The 19,969-nt window shown below is 44.1% G+C and overlaps 1 protein-coding gene across 4 annotated transcripts in view; it reads left to right on the forward strand.

Moving 5' to 3' along the window:
- Nucleotides 1-19,969, forward strand: part of SETD5 (SET domain containing 5) — a 96,383-nt gene continuing 76,414 nt past the window's right edge. For all 4 annotated transcript variants that reach the window (XM_075834065.1, XM_075834070.1, XM_075834066.1 and 1 more), the window contains exon 1: nucleotides 1-368. The gene's annotated coding sequence lies outside the window, so the exon portion shown is untranslated. The remainder of the gene's footprint in view (nucleotides 369-19,969) is intronic.

Consider the following 19,969-nt stretch of genomic DNA (forward strand, 5'->3'; position numbering starts at 1 on the left):
GATCCCCGTGTGGTCAGTCGCGTTTCCGCCCGTGGAGGTAGCGAGTCGGAGGGGGGAGGGGAAGCCTTGTGGAGCCACTGTCGATGCGGATTGAAGGGGGTTGAGGAGAAGCAGTAGTATCCCGACCCAAGTAACAAGCAAGAAGAAGGGGAGAGAACCGAGGCGAAGCACCCTGCACCTACAACGGATATACAAAGTCTGGAAGTCGCCGAATGCTGGCTCCTACCTGAGTTTGCGTCAGGCGCTCGGCTGAGGCACTCAGGAAACACCGCTGCTTAAGTTGAGGCCTTTAAGGTTTTGGGACGTTTGGACGTGTTGAAGCGTTCTTGGCCCCTTCAAGTGGGGCAGGCCTGGTCCTGCCAAGACGGGTAAGTGTAGGAGACGTTTTCCCAGCTAAATTTCTCGTTATTTTGTTACTTTTTCTGCACTGTCTTGCTGTGGTGTCCTGGGGCAGTTCTCGAAGTCTCCTCTGGTATGTTACTGCTCCGTGTGGCTCTGTGAGTTGTTATGGGACGGGTTTGTGGTGTTTTGTGGAAGCTTTTACACAGTTTTCTCCCGGATAAGTTGCTTGTGTTGGATATGGCTACCTGGAGGCAGGAGGTGGGCGGAGGGGGGTTTCCTGTTCTGGAGATAGACTTGTAATATTTATCCTAATTCTGATACATTGTATACAACATCTGCCATAGGGAAGGGCATATAAACAATGCAGAGTGGACATCCCTATACAAATCCTATAAGGGTATAAGATCAGATCGTTACAGACCCTACAACCAGGCTCAGGGGGTCCCAGAAAGCCACAGTCCCTACAACGAGGGTCAGGGGGTCCCAGACAGTCACAGACCCCACCACCAGACTCAGGGGGTCACAGACCACCACCACCAGGCTCAGGGGGTCCCAGACAGTCACAGACCCCACCACCGGGCTCAGCGAGTCACAGACCCCACCACCGGGCTCAGCGAGTCACAGACCCCACCACCGGGCTCAGCGAGTCACAGACCCCACCACCGGGCTCAGCGAGTCACAGACCCCACCACCGGGCTCAGGGAGTCACAGACCCCACCACCGGGCTCAGGGAGTCACAGACCCCACCACCGGGCTCAGGGAGTCACAGACCCCACCACCGGGCTCAGGGAGTCACAGACCCCACCACCGGGCTCAGGGAGTCACAGACCCCACCACCGGGCTCAGGGAGTCACAGACCCCACCACCGGGCTCAGCGAGTCACAGACCCCACCACCGGGCTCAGGGAGTCACAGACCCCACCACCAGGCTCAGGGAGTCACAGACCCCACCACCAGGCTCAGGGAGTCACAGACCCCACCACCAGGCTCAGGGGGTCCCAGACCTCATCAGTGACTGCTATACACCATATTATCACACTACTATCCCCTCCTCTGCCACAGAAGTGGGTTAACCTTCCCCCTTCCAATCCATAGAGGTTATTAACCCTCAACATAGAGGTTTATAAGCCCCCTATAGCAGTGCCTTATAGAGTACCCTGTAAAACCCAATCTGACATTTCTGTGATTCTACACTATTTATACTATTGTATTGGAGCTTATGAGAATGCAAATCCAACTACTACCCCCAGTATAGCAATGCAAACCCTGGTAGATCTATTACAGATGAGCCCTGTATAATGTATTACCGGGCACCCCCAGCCATCATGTTTATGGACCTAGAGGCTGCGATATTCAGTAATCCACCCCTCCCCCACATTGTCCGTGTTTATTCACTTTTAATGCGGAGTATATAAGTTGCCACTGACCCCATAAACATATCGACCAGAGTCATCCGGATTTTATTCTCCTTGACTTTCTGCGTAGTTGATGATCTGTCCTCATAGGGTTTGTTACTATAGTAGGGGATTGTTGGTCTTGTATGTTGGGGTAATGTGTTTTTTGGACCTGGTTAATCATGAAGCAGCTGCTGCTCCATACGGTAGTTTTACATGGGTGATGGGCACTGTGTATAGGATGGGCAGCCTGTAGACCTGGTATTAAGGTTGTGGAATCTATGGGGGTCTTCGATCCTCTGGGGTTTAGTTGGCTTTGTATTAACGTGGGGCTGTAGCACAAGTGTTGGGTAATACTTATTATAACATTGGTGAGAGATCGGTGCTCATAAAGCAGCTGCTGCTCCATAAGGCATGTATATGTAGGTGGGGGGGTGGGGTGTTTTATTCCGTTGGGGTTGTTTATATTGTAATCCGAACCTCCCAGTTTCACAAACATGGTCGCCAGTTTTTAGGACCCCTGGGTCACTGTATATAATCGATGTTCATTGGGAGCTGCAGTATAAGGAGCGATAGGGGGGGAGGGGGGCATTGCACTACTGTGGGCTTCATGGGAATCCTATATTGTCTATAGACAGGTTTACCCTACAGCTGATACTCTTTACAGGCTTTTTTTTTTTAACATCAAGATTGAAATGTTATGCAAGGTCCTACACACACAAATACATTGCTATGATGGGAACTCCCCCTCCCCATGAAGTTGTGGTAAAAATCTGTATTATTGAAGTTAATGTTTTCATTGCCCCCACATGGAAAATTCTTGTCCGGCTGTTGTCGAATGAAACCATAGTAACCATAATGAGCGAGAAAAATGTTGAAAAGTATCCGACGAGATTTTAATAGGTGCGAAACGGATAGAGACGCAGATTGGGGCTGAGGGCTGTTCGATCATATCGGCACCTTTTTTGGTTTGGGTGAGGGAATTTAGCAGTCGACCCTCATTGAGTAACTATGTGTCTTTTTTTCATCTGCTATCTAACAACATGGTAGTTTGGATGCAGTAGCAGTTGTTGGACTCCATACGGGGCAATGGTATGGAGTATCTGTAAGAGGATCCTTCCTCCCTGGTCCCTATTCCCGATCTCCCCCCCCATCGTTCTGATCATCACTGGTCTCCTTGTCTGTACCTGGAGGCTGTTGGGAATTCACACCTCCTCCCATCCCCCTCCTGCCATAGCACAAGTATCCAAGAGGAAGGATCCCCTGGCTTATTTTAATCACCATTTCTATTGTAATACCAGCCGGGTTGGAGGGTGGAGTTCGGGCCTTGCAATCAGCTCTGTATATTGTTTAAGAAAGTGAATTGCATAGTTAAAAAGTGTAACATGTCACCTGTAAAGTTGTACATTCTTTGTCTAGAGTCCTTTTTTGTTGTGTCCGTTGTAAGGTATTCGTGTTTTTGTTGTTTTTCCCCTTTATTTTCTTCGATCTTAGCATTTTTAATCTTTGTATTCATTCCCACCTTTTAACTCTCCTCCCAGCCAGTTCTCAAGCCTAGGAATTCCTTTCATGCTCTCTCCCTGTTCCTTCTCAGTTTACATGCTACAGTCTGTCCTGTAATTTTTCGAAACTCAGCAGTTCAATGTTTGGTTCTCTAAACCTGTAGAAAGAAGTAAGAGTTTTTGCTGTGTGCTTAAGGAATTCTCCAGCCTTCTCTCCTCTAAACCCCTGGTTACCACCCTCTATAGCACTGCAGACCCCACACTTACTACAAGCCTGAGGAGCCTTATGTAGGAAGACTCAGGACACAGCCCTAGTGTATGGGTTCCTTGCATTGGTTATAAACAGGCGCTTATCTGGGATGCTGGGGTGTTTTTGATGAATAGTTAATTTCTGGGGCATAATTGGATGTATAGATCACCCAACCTTACCTAAAGGGGAAATATGTTCTTTATTATCAATGCAAAAGCAAAACATCTAAAGAACTTGTCTAGGCGTCAGACAAGCCTTTCCTGAAATACAATGTTGGATCCTCTATGCACAATTCTCTTTTTAGGCTGCAGCCCCTCCCCCTGAATGACTATGCTGGGGATACATGACCTGGCCTCTAGATAATACTGTTTTTTTGGCCGTGCGGGGGTTAATGTGTGGAAAGTAGACTCTTGTATCCAGGTGTTTTTCATTGCTAGTGGATTACAAAGAAGGGGACGCATGAGAGGTATCCAGGGGTTAACCATTCACAGTCCGGGATTTTTCAGAGAAGCTACAGACATTAGTTCTCCTTTCTGGTGGATTGCACATGTTATATCTTGGGATTTATATTTCATCTGCTTGTGGACAAACCTATTTCCTTTTCCAAGGTCGAGTAAAGCAGTGAAGTTTGCATTGGTGTGATTATCTGTGCCTTAGGAACCACTGGCAGGTTATCAGTTTCTATTGCCCAGGGTTTAGGAAATCTCCAAATACTGCAATCCCCTGTATATGGGTCCCAGTACTGATTCCTGTACTGCTGACCAGGCGTCTTTGCTCCTCAGGTTTATGGTTTAATTTGGGGCAGACATGGTGCGTATATTTAATGCTTATATTTATTATTCTTCATACAGATTTATGGTCCCCGGTGTAATATAGTTATGATAGTCAGATACATATTTCAGTAATAAGATAATGGGTCTCATTTGTAGCTGTACAAATTCTGATGATCTGGATGATGTGAAAATGTTATGTTTTTTTGGGGGGTCTGGTCTCCCTCAGTCTATTATGAAGTTGTTAAAGGGTCATTGCACCTAAGGAATGAATTGTGTTGAGTTCTTGGTCTTATCAAGTGTTTTTTGTTTGCTCTTCCTCCGCTAACTCTTATGCTTTGCTCCTGAAATATTTTGCTATTGTAATAGTGTGAGGCACATTTAATGTCATAGTTGTCTCTCCGTTGACTGATCATTGTGGTTTTTCATAGGATGTGAGTAGAATATGGGATCAGTCCTATGAAGTGCGCATTATTATCCATAACATGCTGCTCCGGGAGATGTATGATGGGAGTTTCTCTGATAAATGATGAGCAGAAGGCTTGGTGCATGGCCCTGGAGCTGTTGCTATGTGAGACTCTCAAGTGGTGGCGTCCATCTCTAGGGAAAGACACCACGTCCATTAGCAAAGGCTGCTTAGTCCTTGGAGAAAGGCAGTGGCTGAGTCCTAGTTATGAGATAGCTGCCTTATTTTCTTGTGCCGTCTGTTTTTTTTTTTTTTACTGTCATTCGTTTTCAGCATTTCCAGAGGTATATGCTTCATATTTCTGAGAACGGTATTGGAGTCTAACTTTAAGTATTTCATGTTTAGCATCCAGAACAATATGGTAGTTTTGGGACACTCAAACATGGAAAAAATAAAAATGCCCTCCATCTGAGGCACCATGTTCTCCCCTTGAACCAATGCTTCTAGGGGAGAATACCTCTTTAAAGGGGTTTTCCCATAATCAATATTTATCACTCATCCACAGGATAGGTGATAAATATCTGATCAGTGGGTGTCCGACTGCTGGGACCCCCACCGATCATGAGAATGGGCTAACCTTTCTGGGAGACCCATAGAAATAAATGGAGCGGTGGTCGAGTATGCGCACTACAGCTCCATTCCTTTAGGGCTCCCAGGGACGGCAAGGTAAGCCCGTTCTTGTAATTGGTGGGGGTTGGACCTCTACTTTAAGGGGGGCTCACACGGGACGGATATGCTGCGTAAAAGCATTCAGTGTATCCACCCCAGTGCACCACAGGGAATTCCAGGCAAAAAAACCACACTAAACTGTGGTGCAGTTTTTCGCCCAGGGATGTCCGCTGCGGAAAACTGCAGCACTTAGCAGGCTGGCCTCCTGGAATGACGTTCCTTCCCAGGAGACTGCTGCGGCTTGTGATTGGCTGCAGCGGCGGTCACATGGGATGAAACGAATGGAATAAAAAAACCTGCAACGATTAAGCAGCAATTACAATTGACATAAAATTCAGCACCGCAGGTCAATTTCTGAGAGTTTTTTGCCGCTCAGTATTTACGCAGCATGTGGATGAGATTTGTTTTATCTCATCCACTCTGCTGCTACTGTATTTGCTGCTGATTTTCCACAACAAATTCAGTTTTCCAGGAGGAAAATTCTGCCTCAAAATTCCGTTTGCGATTTTGAGGTAGATTTTGACCTTCCTGCACGCCGTTTACCGTGATTTTCGCCGCTTTTTTGCTCGCGCCCATTGAGTGCTACGGGCAAAAAAACTCTGCGAAATACGCTTTCTCTGCCTCCCATTGATGCCAATGGGAGGTCAGAGGTGTAAACGCCCAAAGATAGGGCATGACGCTTCTTTGTACAGCGATCGTTTTTTCCCGCTCGTAGTAAAAAAAAACGCGTCCGCCTCCCATTGAAATCAATGGGAGGCATTTTTGGCGCGTTTTCCGACGCGGATTCCGTGTCCAAAAAGTGTCAAAAAACTCTGTGCGATCTGGCTCTCAGAGTGAAGTCAAACGCGGCAGACTTTGTTGCAGTTTCTTTCATCTGAATGGGGTTGTTATTCTGTAGCAGGCGCACGGCTTTCTGCAAGTTCAGATGAATGCAACGGATTTTCAGTTGCAGAAAATTTCTGCAACAAATCTGTCGCGTGTGATTGTACCCTACTCCATCCTCCTGAATTTTCACCCCTTGTGCAATTGGACTTCGGTACTCTGTACTCCGTGTTGAGGACTTTAGGCATCCATATTATCTCTAGGACTTGGATGTCTTAGGCTATGTTCACACGGAGTATTTTGGGGGAGGAATATCTGCCTCAAAATTCCGTTTGGAACTTTGAGGCAGATATTCCTCTCCCTGCACGCCGATTTTCGCGGCAATTATTCGTGCCGTTTTTCGCCCGCGGCCATTGAGCGCCGCGGGCATAAAACAGCGAGAAATACGCTTTCTCCTGCCTCCCATTGAAGTCAATGGGAGGTCAGAGGCGGAAGCGCCCGAAGATAGGGCATGCCGCTTTTTTTTCCCGCGAGGCCGTTTTACTGCTCGCGGGAAAAAGACGCCGACGCCTCCCATTGAAATCAATGGGAGGCGTTCTCGGACCGTTTTTGCCGAGTTTTGCGACGCGGTTTCCTCGTCAAAAAACTCGGCAAAATACCCCGTGTGAACATAGCATTAGGGGAATATTCTACTGCTTTGGTAAAGAAGGCCTAAAGATCAATTTATACAAGCAGATAGTCGTATGGTAAGTGATCAAATAGCGACTCCAGACAATAATTTACGCACAATGTTATCCTCGCAATAATCGTTAAAAATTCATCGGTTATTTAACAAAGTCTCATGTCGGCTATCGACCAAATGATTCATGTTTACATACCACAATGTCAGAACGAGCAGCGATTCTTTTTATGTTCGCATTAACAATTATTTGCACAATTAACAAACGTTTTATCGCTAGTCGTTCTGTCTGTACACCTACTTACATTAAGCGATTATCGTTCAAGGTTTGAATCTGAACAAGCATCTTCTCGCATGGGCCTTTAGTCCGTAAAAATTAATTAAAAAAGTTACTAGAATTGCATGGTTTCGGTCAGAAGCGTTCGATAGCTTGCTGCACACACTCACGTTGGAAAAATCTTCTATAGATAACCTGATCCTTTTCTTATAAGGGAACGAGTGAACCCCGTATGAGGCAAGTGTTGCATACATGGTCAGTGGTTTACCTTGGGGTTAATCTGAGGAATTTCTTGATGAATGCAAATCAACATAAGTTGTATATAGAAGAGCCTTGGATTTAATGACAGTGGAAACGTTTTGTCCCTTTGCCTGGAATGTGTATAGATACAAGAACACGACTCGCATCCTTTTATAAATGCAATAATAATAATTAAAAATATTTCTCGCCATAATATTTCTGCCTTTCTGCTCTAGTGGATCAGTTAGAGTTTTGTAAAAATTGCAACAAAAAACAAGATTTGACCGTGCCGTTTGAATAAGCCCTTATAGATCCGTATGCTACGTTGGGCACATATGTTGCCCCCTATTGAATCTGCACAAAAGATTTATTTTTTTTGCTTGCACATGGGTCTGTAATATGGACTTCTAGGGACTGTCTGTTCTATTGTATAAGGTTTGTGCACGTGTCTTTGCCCTGAGAGCACGTCCTGGTTGTTCCATCCAGGAAGTTCTTTATAAACGCCCTTGTGCTTCTGTGCATGAAAGATCACTTCCAGGACAAAATGGATTCTTCTCCTTATGCAATGTTTTGTTAAAGTATAGAACTGCTCTAATAGATATGTCACCAGAGTTGTAGAATTGGATCTGTGCTGGAGAATTTCAAGAAGAGCAACTTTAACTGCTCAGCCCTATACGTTCATCTTTGCAAATAATTTCCATGTGATCAATGAAATTTGTGAGAATTCTGTTTAGCGAGTTCCCCATAGTTGCAGCATTTCTACAGCTCCATAACAATTCTTATATTCCCCCTTTTACATACTTTATGTGGTCTTTATACTTGTACGAAACACATATTTGCATGTCAGTCATTTGACTGTTGACTAATTTGGCTTCTGGTCTGTGTTGCTGTCTTTTATAGAGTTTATCTATTGTTTTATGAAATGGGTGTGTGTGGGATCAGTCCGTGTTGCGTCTTCAAATGCATGTAATTTAGAGATTTTCGCTAGGTTTTCTGGCACTAAATCACCAGCGTGTCGTTATACTGCTGGGAAATAGTATCCTCAACATGCCCCTCTCAAAACTGTCCGTTTTAGCATTTGGTCTAAAAAAGACGCGTTTGTTAAATGTAAGTTACCAAAGAAGAGTCCAGAGAGGAGACCAGGTGTTCTGGCCTTGGCTGCATCTCAGCATGTGCAGGGTGTCATCGGACTCCCTTGTAATTTACATTCAACACACGTTTTATAACTTAATTTTAGACCAAATTCTAAAAGGGACCGTTTTGAGAGGGGGCATATTTAGCATGCTATACCTCAGAAGTATAAAGACAAGGTGGTGATTTAAGTGCCCGAAAATCTAGCGACCGGTCCCCTTTAAAGGTGTTTTCCACTACCAGACAACTGATGACCTATCCACCGGATAGGTCGTCATTATGTGATTGGTGCGTGTCTGAGACCAGGACCCTGCACCGATCAGCTGCTCTGGCTACCTGTGTACGAGCCGGAAGCAGTTGGCTCCATACATTGCATGGCGGCCGTGTTGCTGAACTGAAGCTCTGCTCCTATTCACTTGAATACAGTGCTGTAGCTCGGCCTCTATTCCCTGACCGGAGCCAACTGCTTCCGGCATGGATGTCCGGTGCCTGGAGGCAGCCGGAGCAGCTTATCGGTACGGGGGGGGACGACGACAACCACCGATCGTATACTAATCACCTATCCGGTGGATAGGTCATCAGTTGTCCAGTAGTGGAAAACCCCTTTAAAGCTGAAGAACTATGTAACTTGGAGGTCCCTGACTTTTTTTTTTATTTTTTGTAGTCTTAAGGGTATGTTCATTTGCACATTTCAAAACGGCTCAAAATTACAGAGCTGTTTTCAAGGGAAAACAGCCTCTGATTTTCCACCATTTTTGAAGCAGGAAGGGTATGTTCACACGGCTTATTTTCAGGCTGAAAAATCGGAAGCAGAACTCCTCCAAACATCTGCCCATTGATTTCAATGGGAAAAACGGCGTTCTGTTCTGATGGGCCGTTTTTTTACGCGTCCGTTTTTCAAAACGGCTGCGTAAGAAAACGGCCGTGATCAAGAAGTGCAGGTCAGTTTTTGGGTTGTCTTTGGAGCAGTTTTTCATTGACTGTAGAAAACGGCTCAAAAAACGCCGCGAAAAACACGAGTGGCTTAAAAAACGTCTGAAAATCAGGAACTGTTTTCCCTTGAAAACATATCCAACATACCCTAAAGGCTACCCTAAATTGTTTTACAATTGACCCTATGAAGTGACATGCTCCTTCTTTTTATGCGGCGTCTTTGATGTCAATGGGAGGTCAGAGATATAAACGTCCAAAGATACGTTGTGTCGCTTCTTTTTCCCGCGAGACGGTTTTTCCGCTCGCAGGAAAAAAACTCATCCGCCTCCCATTGAAATCAATGGGAGTCATTTTCGGCCGTTTTTTGATGCGGTTTCCGCGTCAAAAAACTTCTACCAAAAACTCAGTGTGAACAGGGCCTAAGGGTGTATTCAGATGTTCTGGTTGAGGCGCGGTTAGAACCAAATAAAAAAGAAAATGTGTAAAAAAACAAAAACAAAATTGCATTTGTGTTTTTTGTTTTTTTTACCATGAGTTATTGCATTTTTCAGCCACATAGAAAAATGGAACAAACTGTGGTAAAAAAAAAGAAAAAAAAAAAGACTAAGCCGATTTTGACCGCAACATCAGAATACAAAAGTTGGGGAATTGCATTTCCAGAAATTACCTACCATGTCTACCTGTTATTAGTGGTATGGCTAACTAGAGTATAGCATCAGGAAATTTCTTCCCCTGCTTAGGACAACACTGTACTGTCAGGGAGAGATGACTGCATGAAGCTTAATTACAGAGGCCTAGTGTATGTATAACACCTTCACTGCAGATGTACCACCAAGGACGCCATCCTCTCTAATTGCCTGTGTTGCTGACGCTGTAGTTCAGAGCTGTTGGAGTGGACACCCTGGGCACCATGTGTTCTGTGTATGGTCAGGGAGTGAGGATTGATCAGTCAGTGCTGTGTATGGTCACATAAGTTATATTGTAATACATTGTGTCTGCCCAGTTAGATTTCCCATTTTTTAATGTATCAAATTGTTGCAAACATTCTGCTGTGCCTGGAAAATGTGTGTATATTTATATGTCCTGTTTTATTTGCCGTTTTCTGCTGTTTCTAGTTCTGTGGCTCTGTTTTGCTGTTGCATCATCTCTGCTTTTCTCTCACGCTCCCCTCCCTGAGCAGGATTGGACTCTCTATCCTGTGCATTGAACTCTCTTGTAATTGTTGCCGCTCCCCTCCTCCTGGCCTGTGCAGTGTGTGTGTGTGTGTCTCCTCTGCCTGTACTGTCACCACCCCCACCACCCTGATTCATAGCAAGAGCAGTCTGATGAGATCACTGGTCCTGGCTCCTTAGAGAGGACCTGCAGGCTGGGGGAGGGGTTATAACTTGTCTCACTTTTCTCTGGCCTTTTGTTGCTCCAGGAGGACAATGCAGTGCAGCACAACATGTCGCTCAGGCTTGTGGGTCTATTTCTTGTTCTGGGTCCTTTATGCCTTTATAGCAAGGAGGAAAAAGCCAAGATTAGAGGGCAGTGCTTTTTATTGACCTGGATTGTATACTTTTTAACTTCGCCCGTCCCCCTTATTAAAAAAATAAGCCTTTTGTTTAAAAACTCTGCCTCTTTGTGACTCAGCATTGTGCTATGTAGTTTCTACACTGTACATGAGGGATGGGTGGATTCAATTTGGAATGCCTTATATTTGATAAGACTTTTAATTTAGAAATGTAAAATGTATAGGCATTGCTCAAATGGTGCTTTTTTGTTTTGTTTGCTGTTGTAGGCATAAAAAAACAAAAACATTTTAATAGTTTCATGCACAAGCCCTTGAATCCTGGTCGTGATTGAAAAAAATAAGTGAAAAAAAACAAGGGCACTTCTGCAAGGAATCCTGCTAGTAGCCAAGGAGTCCATGCGGCTTCGTACTACACAGCACCTTATTACTGAAATATTCTTCCCTAGCAATTATCTAGAGCAGGATATCTCTGTAATACTGCATTTGATAGAACATGCCACATCCTTATTCTGGATCATTTAGGGCTTGTCCATACGTAACGGAATTGCTGGAATTGTGGACAGAAAATACGCATCAGAATACAGTAGCAGCAAAGTGGTTGAGATTTAACAAATCTCATCCACACGCGTAAAATTTCCGACCATAAATTGAACTGCGGTTCATATTTTTTGTGCCACTGCATGTTAATTCCTCCTTCGGATAGCGTACTGAATTGCTGCGTTTTTCAGAGGAGATATCACAGAAAAATGCAGCAAAATCCGCACCATTTTCTGCGGAAATGCTGCAAACATTTTCTGCAGTAATGCCGTTACGTGTGGACAAGCCCTAAATAAAAAGTAAAAAAACCCGGCTACCTATAAAATTATGGGTGGCATACGGAGGTACAGTAGGATCTCACTCATAGACTTCTATGAGTGTTGTGACTGCTTCGTAGAACTCTGAGGTTGTATGGAGTCGTAATATGTGCGAGAAATGGGAGTGGGTGATGTAGATGGTAACATGGAAGAGAAGGGGTTAAAGTGATATTCTCTTTGTCAACTTGTATGGGGTCCGAGCACAACATGCTGCATGTTCATGCCTGGCTAAAGACTGGATGGAAAAGTAAGCTAGTTGCCCCATTTTTATTTTTATTTTTGCATTTAGCAATGGAAATGAGAAATTTCACCGGACCTCATAAAAAAACAGTTTGACTTTTTTTTTAGTCAGGATGCTAATGATGCTTTCTGGATTATTCTCCAGCTGTCTATTGTTTGTTCCATTTTTATTCTTTTTAATTCCCTGAATATCTTCAGCTAACATAATAGCGATGCCTGGTGACATAGATGTTAGAGCGATGTAATAGATGAACCTAAGCGGTTCGTGCCAGCCAGTTACTTTGAGTCCACCCTGTTGATGTCAGTGGAGTCACATTTTCCATGGGTCCTTGAAAGATACGTTAGGCTCCTGAATTATACATTACTTTGTCTATCCATGAACTTCATTAGACTCTTTTAATTTCAGCAGCTCTTGCTTTCAAGCAAGCACTACTATTGTGCAACTCCCAGGGGCATGTGCCTGCTGAAGCAGCTGCTGGTGCCTAAATTTAAGGAAGCATGGCTTTTAATGGGAGGGATGCCAGTCTTTGCTGGCTGCTGAATATAAGTGAAATGCTCCCCAATTCTATATGTTTCTCCTTTAATTCGAGAGTCAAGTTTTGCAAAGATTTAGAGGTAATATTTACATAGGCAAGCAAATCAATAATTGAGTCTAAGGCTAGATTCACACGAGCGTGGGGACACTCGAACGTGAAAAACTTGACTCTTTTCACGTCCGAGGTGCCCTCGTGCGGGTCCCGTTTTCACGGATCCCCATAGACTTGAGTCCATGGAGGGATCCGTGAAATCGTAACAAAATAGGACATGTTCTATTTTTCAACGAACCCTTCACACGGTCTGTTGAAACAGCCGTGTAAATGGCCCCATTGAAAAACATGCGTCCGTGTGACGCCCGTTGTTTTAACGGCTGTCACACGGACGTATTCAACGTTCGTGTGAATAAGGCCTTACAAGGTTGATGCATTGAGAATGTTACACACTGCAAATCGATGTTATCCATGCTTTATATTTCCCATTTGGATGGGAATGTATGGTTACTGGATCAAAGTTGTCATGTAAGTCCTGGCAGAGACTAAATTCTTAATTTTTTTTAAGTTGCACCTTCTGATTGGTCTTCTAGATAGTACACAATAAATGGCAAACTTTTGGGTGCGAAATTATTGCACAGTGCAGCTTTGTAATAGGCAGAGTCATTCTGACCTCTGTCCACCGCTGAAAGCCCCGACAATGGGCACAGAAGTGTCAGAACTGTGGCCTGGTCTGATGAAGCACGTTGTCTTTTACATCATGTGGACGGCTGTGTGCATTGTTTACCCAGGGAGAGACGGCACCAGGATGCATCATGGGAGGTAGGCAAACCAGCAGAGGCAGTCTGATGCTCAGGGCAATCACATCCCACCTACCTACATTGTAGCAGACCAAGTACACCCTTTCATGGCAATAGAATCCCCTAATGACCGTAGCCTTTATCAGTGGGATGATGAGACCTGCCACACTTCAAAAATTGTTCACGAATGGTCTAAAGAACATGAAAAAAAGGGGTTGATTTGGCCTCCAAATTCTCAAATCAAGCTTCTGTTGGATGTACTGGAAAAACAAATCCAAGCCATGGAGGCTCCAACTTACAGAACGTAAAGGATCTGCTGCTAACGTATTGCTGCCAAATACCACAGGACACCTCCAGAGAACTTGTGGAATATGTGCCTCAACGGATCAGAGCTTTTTTGGCATCACAAGGGGCACCTACACAATTTTATGCAGGTGGTTTTAATGTTATGTCTGAACGGAAATCCCACCAGGTGATTTCCCTGCAGCTCCTGTGTTACATGGCGGCCACGCTGAAGAAATGTTCTTCCTTGTAATACAATCTAAAAAAAAACACACCACAGGTCAATTTCTGTACTGTGCTATTGTTTCCAGTAAAATGACAGGAACCCGACTTAACCCATTAAAGTCAATAGATTCTGTCCGTCGCTCAACTGGACCAGCGCTTCCGTTTTTTTTCGTTGTACTACTCTGACAGAGCAGAGCAACAGGAACACAGAACGTGGATGTGAACAGGCCCTTTCTGCTGTGGATCTGATGCGTGAAATATCTCAGCCTCTCTTCTGGGATTTAACACCTTCATTTTAGTGACAGCCCTGGTAACCGTGATAAATTATTGGAAATAATTGCAGCTGAAATACATTTGTAAACAGTTTCCAGGGCTTGCCTGTGGTAGTCACACGACCTGGCAGGACCATCGGCAATCCTTTCTCTGCATTGTTATTATAGCAATATCAAGTCAAGGAGCTCGCTTCATATAATTCTTGCGTTCTGTATTTATGTTTACAACGCACACGCGTGCGCACACGCATACTTCTGTATCTCTAGGGAAATGGAAGCTTTTGTTTCTTACATGGGGATAATAGTGAACTGCTGCAGTAGACACCCTGTCCTAGATATTTTTATATACCACTTCTAAAAATCTATTGGGGGAGATAGGTGCAAAAAATGGAGGTGTTGCCCATGCCAACCAATTAGCTTACAGCTTTTATTTCTCAGAGAGCTTTTAAAAATTAAAGCAGCAACCTGACGCAACTAGGCGCTCCTTTTTTTTTTTTTTTTTTTTCATTGCACCAGTTTCAATAATTCTGACCTATTTTATCTAGTTGATTCTTGGTGGTTTATATATCCTATCATATTAATCGGCATGCACTGGTCAAGGACGTGTAACACGTCTGAAACGCGTAGGCTTCACGACTGGACCGACACACACTCCTGTCTGCACACCAGGACTCCATACTTATTGGACCTTTTTAAACCTCGATATCAGTAAACTTGGAATAAGTTTCCATTTTATCCTCTACAACGCTGGATTCAACCCTTTGCCTTTGCCTGTCTTTACCCATCGTGCGCCGACACGAGATTCCGTGCGATGTCTACGACACACATGTCAAGTGTCAGGTGAGCTGGAGGATCTCTCCCACATATCTCCTGCACTGGTCAATATCTTGGTGTTCTGACGGAGCAGAACAATGGAAAGATCAGCGCTGGTGTGAACCCAGCCCTACTAGCAGTCATCCATAGGGCAGTTGTACTAGGCCTCGTTCACATCTGCGTCAGGGGCCTCCATTGCAGATCCGGCGAGTATACCCGAAAGGTAAAAGTATGGACACCACAACAAAACCCGCTAAAATCAATGGGTTCCGTTGGCTGCCTGTGGTGTCTGTCGTGCAATAGAAGAGGCGCTTCCGTGTTTTCCGATGTTCTGGTACTCTGAGCAGAACATCGGAAAGAGCAACGCTGGTTGTTTACCAGAACTGTGTGTACATCCTTGTTATTCATGTTTGCGTTGAATACCACAAAGCTCAAAGTGCTGCCTGCCGGCCCTCACATCCTTGCCTTGTATCTTGCAAGAATGCTATTTCTCTATGAACATCAAGGATACAGATTGTATTGTTTGCTTACGTCACTTATTAAAATCTGTATATTCCGTAAGAGAGAGATGAAAATCTAATCACAAACACCAAGTTTTTTGACTATTTATAATGGTCGGCGCTGCTGATTAATTTTTGTTAATTCCTGGTATAAAAAAAACATTATCAGTAAAAAAAGATCTGTTTTGTAAGGAGCCATAATACAACGTCCATAGCAGTCTGTTGGGACATACTGTACTTCTGTAAGGCCCTGTTCATATAGAGGTTTTTTTGCAGGCAAAGAAATCTGCCTCAATTCTTTCGAGGCAGATTTGGCCCTGCCTGCAAATTCTTGCCCCGATTGAGTGGCGCAGGGAAAAAATTCAGCGAAAAACACGTTCTCTGCCTCCCATGGATTTCGATGAGATGCGGAACTGCGGCAAAAAAAGTGTATGCCGTTTTTTTAATTTTTTTTTTTTCGTTTTGCTGCGAGCGAGCTGGGGGAAAAAACTCCTCCACCTCCCTGATTCCGATGCGGTTTCCGTGTCAAAATCAGGATCAAAATACTCCGTGTGAATTGGGCCTAAGCCTCTGTTCCATAAAATAGTGCCATGTTCTATCGGATGTCCTGTTACAGAAATATTTACCCCTAGAGGCCTGACTTCTGGGGCAAATGACTTCTGTGATACAGTCCAGTATGGAAGCACTCTACTGCGCCAACCAGAGTGCCTACAGTTACGTAGTACAGAGCCAAAGGGATGCCGTGGGCTGGAGTCCCAAATGCGATGGAGTTCCTTTTTTACTAATTGTTTTGGTTGTCTGTTTTTTTTTTTTTTTTAATGTTCTGAGCAGTTAATAAGCGGGTATGTTCAACTATAATATACCTGAATGTTGTGAACTGAAAAACTCTTATATTGCTGCACGTGTTATGGATCCAGGTTCCAGATGATTCTGGTTTTGGACACCACGACGGACCTCATTGTCAAAAAAGCTTTCCCATTGGGCGCTGTTGGGATCCGTAAATGCATTGAGGTTTTTGTTATAAACGATGCAAGTGTGAACATAGCCTCAGATCTTACACTTGTTCGTTTCTGTCAGTATATAGCAGCGTTTGAGCCATGGTTTCCACATCTTGTACTAATGAAGAATGACTAAGCACTGAATGCTTGGAAACTAGAGATTAAAGGGGTTGTCCAGGCAGGGTGCGGTCTTTCATACTGATGACCTATCCACAGGTCTGACAGCCGGACCCCGCATCGATCAGCTGTTCTGGGTGAATAGGAGCAGAGCTGGCTTCAGTGTCGCAGCACGGCCGCTATACATTGGTCAGAGCCATCTGCTTCCATCACCGACCACCGCTTAACTTCCGATGCCTGAAGGCATCCAGAACAGCTGATCGGTCCAGGTGTCTGACCCCCATTGGTCATGATCCTATACGGATGACCTACTCTGTGGATAGGTCATCGGCATGAAAAAAAGGCTCCCTGCCTGGACTACCCCTTTAATGGCAGAAGGCTAAAGCTGGCCTGGCCATATGTATAAGATGGTTAAATTTTTTCCACCATCAGCGATCCTCCTGACTCCCCCAATAAACATGAACGCTCTTATTGGCTTGAGGTGATTGACCCTGATGGCAGACATTAAGGGCTCAGTTGTGTTTTCCCCATACAGTTTATCTTGGTGTGAATCTGTCGGTGTACGGCCAGTTTAACAGGACAGTTTGGTTAGATCCGTACCAAAAAACCATCAGATAGACCTGTGTTGATCTATACATGAATATTTATATTGAACTTGACTGTAATTTGGTAGAGTAAGCTTTTTCTGGATTCAATGGTTAATTCTTCGAGGTGCGATCGAGGAGTTTGCAAATGCTAAAATAATTACTAAAGTTAAACCTACATAAAAGGGGAAGGGAAATTGTTTTATTTTTGTGCTGTGCCTGCCTACTTTTTGACCTCCCCTAGTAACTTTTTTATTTTTTTAGTCAACAGAACGTTTCTGATCATTTTGCATAAAGGACTCTGCTTTTATTTTCAGTGTTTAAATAATTTTAGTAACCTAATATAGCAGGTAGGGCCTGGTGGACGTCAGATTGACTGTGGTGAACTCGTGGTTTACACACAGGAAAGCTCCTGACGTACACGCTAAATGTATCTATAGGGCTTTATTAGTCAGACTGAGGCCAAAAGCGTGTCTTTTTGACCTTCGTCAGGCTGGTATACCTTTTAGTTATGGAATAGCGTAGTAGACTACACTAGTTCATTCAACGGGAGCCTGCAAAAAAATATATAATATTGATACCATGTGGTATATGGTTTTATTTTTTAGCAAGGGAGCCTATGGATGATGTATGGCGTCTGTCACAGTGTTGAACATATAAATCATAAGCTTTTCAATAACTCTTAAGCCAGATTCACACGAGCGCGGGGAAACTCGGACGTGAAAAACTTGAAGTTTTTCACGTCAGAGGTGTCCCCGTGCAGGGTTCCGTCTTCAATGATCCCCATAGACCGGAGTCTATGGAGGGATCCGTGAAAACGGAACAAAATAGGACATATTCTATTTATCAACGGACCCTTCACACGACCTGTTGAAATAACGGACGTGTGAATGGCACCATTGAAATACACGCATCCATGTGACTGCCGTTGTTTTAACGGCCGTCACACGGACGTACTCTACGTTCGTCCTGTATTCGGCCTTATGTTCAGGATACCGTTAGTCTTAAAGCAGGTTCACACTTGTGCTGATATTTCTGTTGTTCTGCTCCGTTGTACCACAGACACAACCGGCGGCCAACGAAACAAATTGACTTTAATGGGTTCTTTCGGGTTGTCCGTGGTTTTATCGGAAACAATAGCGAAACTGCAACAAAAATATGAACTAGGCCACTGTTAGGCTATGTTCACACTGAGTTTTTTTGCAAGCGGAATTTCTGCCTCAAAATTCCATTTGGAAGTTTGAGGCATATTTTCCTCTCCCTGCACGCCGATTTTCGCTGCGTTTTTCGCCCGCGGCCATTGAGCGCCGCGGGCATAAAACTCTGTGAAACACGCTTTCTCTGCCTCCCATTGAAGTCAATGGGAGGTCAGAGGCGTAAACGCCCAAATCAATGGGAGGCATTTTCGGGCCGTTTTTGACGAGTTTTTTTGGCACGGTTTCCGCGTCAAAAAACTGTGTGAACTTAGCCTTAGGCATCTGTCACCGCCTACGTTTGTTTACGCTAACCCTAGGCCAAGAAACATGATGTGAATAGGGCCTTAGAATCAAATCAGTTCATAGTTTTCCCAGTTCTATATTTTTTTAGGCTAGGGCTACAAGGCGACTCTGGCCGCGACACTTGTACGTATCCACTTTAATAACGTGTGATGCACGCAGGGGCACACAGCGATCTTAGGCCACCCGGCTATAGTCGCCATGTAGTCCTAGCCTTAATTGACAATTTCTGTTAAAGGTAGTTTGGTTTGTGTACAATGTTGCGTTATATTACCATAATGTACAATACACTAAACCTCTGAATTTAATTACATTTCACTTTCAGCAAAATTACTTCTCCACTAAAGGGACTCGCTACGATGTTAAGTCATCTGCCACCAGCTCCTGTTTCAGGGTCTTAATATTTTCGGGAGAAAGGGGTTCGTTATGCTAGTCTGCAAGTACTTTGATTTCGGCTGCATGGTGTAGTAAATATCCATAGTGTCCTAAACACAAGCACATGTGTTTCATATTTAGTTCTATTTCACAAGCAGAAAATTAATCAAAATATAGGAGTCATTGTTCCCTGTAACAGCTGAATGGGGCCTGTAGACCTCAGTGAGCTGGCTTATCTTTTTTCGAAGTTTAGACTTAAATTTCAAAGATTCAGCCATGTGTGATCCCAGTATTGAATGCAGACTCATTGAGAACCGTGTGAGTTTGCAGACGAATATTCTGATTGTTAGCAGAGCTTTCAGACAAAATTAGTTGCCCATAGTTCCATTTACAGTAGTAGTGGAGAACGGTATAGTGGATCAGCGCAGACTTTGCTGGCTTTAGCCTATAGTGTAGTATTACTCAAGCACCACTGCAGCATCTGACGTTTTAGGGCTTGTCCACACATAGCAGAATTGCTGGGTATTTTTCATCCAGGATTGCGGACTTAAAAAACGCAGCAGAATACAGTAGCAGCAAAGTGGATGAGATTTACGCAGCAGAATACAGTAGCAGCAAAGTGGATGAGATTTACGCAGCAGAATACAGTAGCAGCAAAGTGGATGAGATTTACGCAGCAGAATACAGTAGCAGCAAAGTGGATGAGATTTACGCAGCAGAATACAGTAGCAGCAAAGTGGATGAGATTTAACAAATCTCATTCACGCTCTGCGTAAAATTTACGACCAGAAATTCACCTTCGTTGAGTATTTTTCGTACCGCAGCATGTCAATTCCTGCTGCGGAAAATGGACCAAATTGCTGCATTTTTCAGAGGAGATCTCACCATCTCCCAACATT

Source organism: Rhinoderma darwinii, chromosome 7 (assembly GCF_050947455.1).
Source record: "Rhinoderma darwinii isolate aRhiDar2 chromosome 7, aRhiDar2.hap1, whole genome shotgun sequence".
Lineage (NCBI taxonomy): Eukaryota > Metazoa > Chordata > Amphibia > Anura > Rhinodermatidae > Rhinoderma > Rhinoderma darwinii.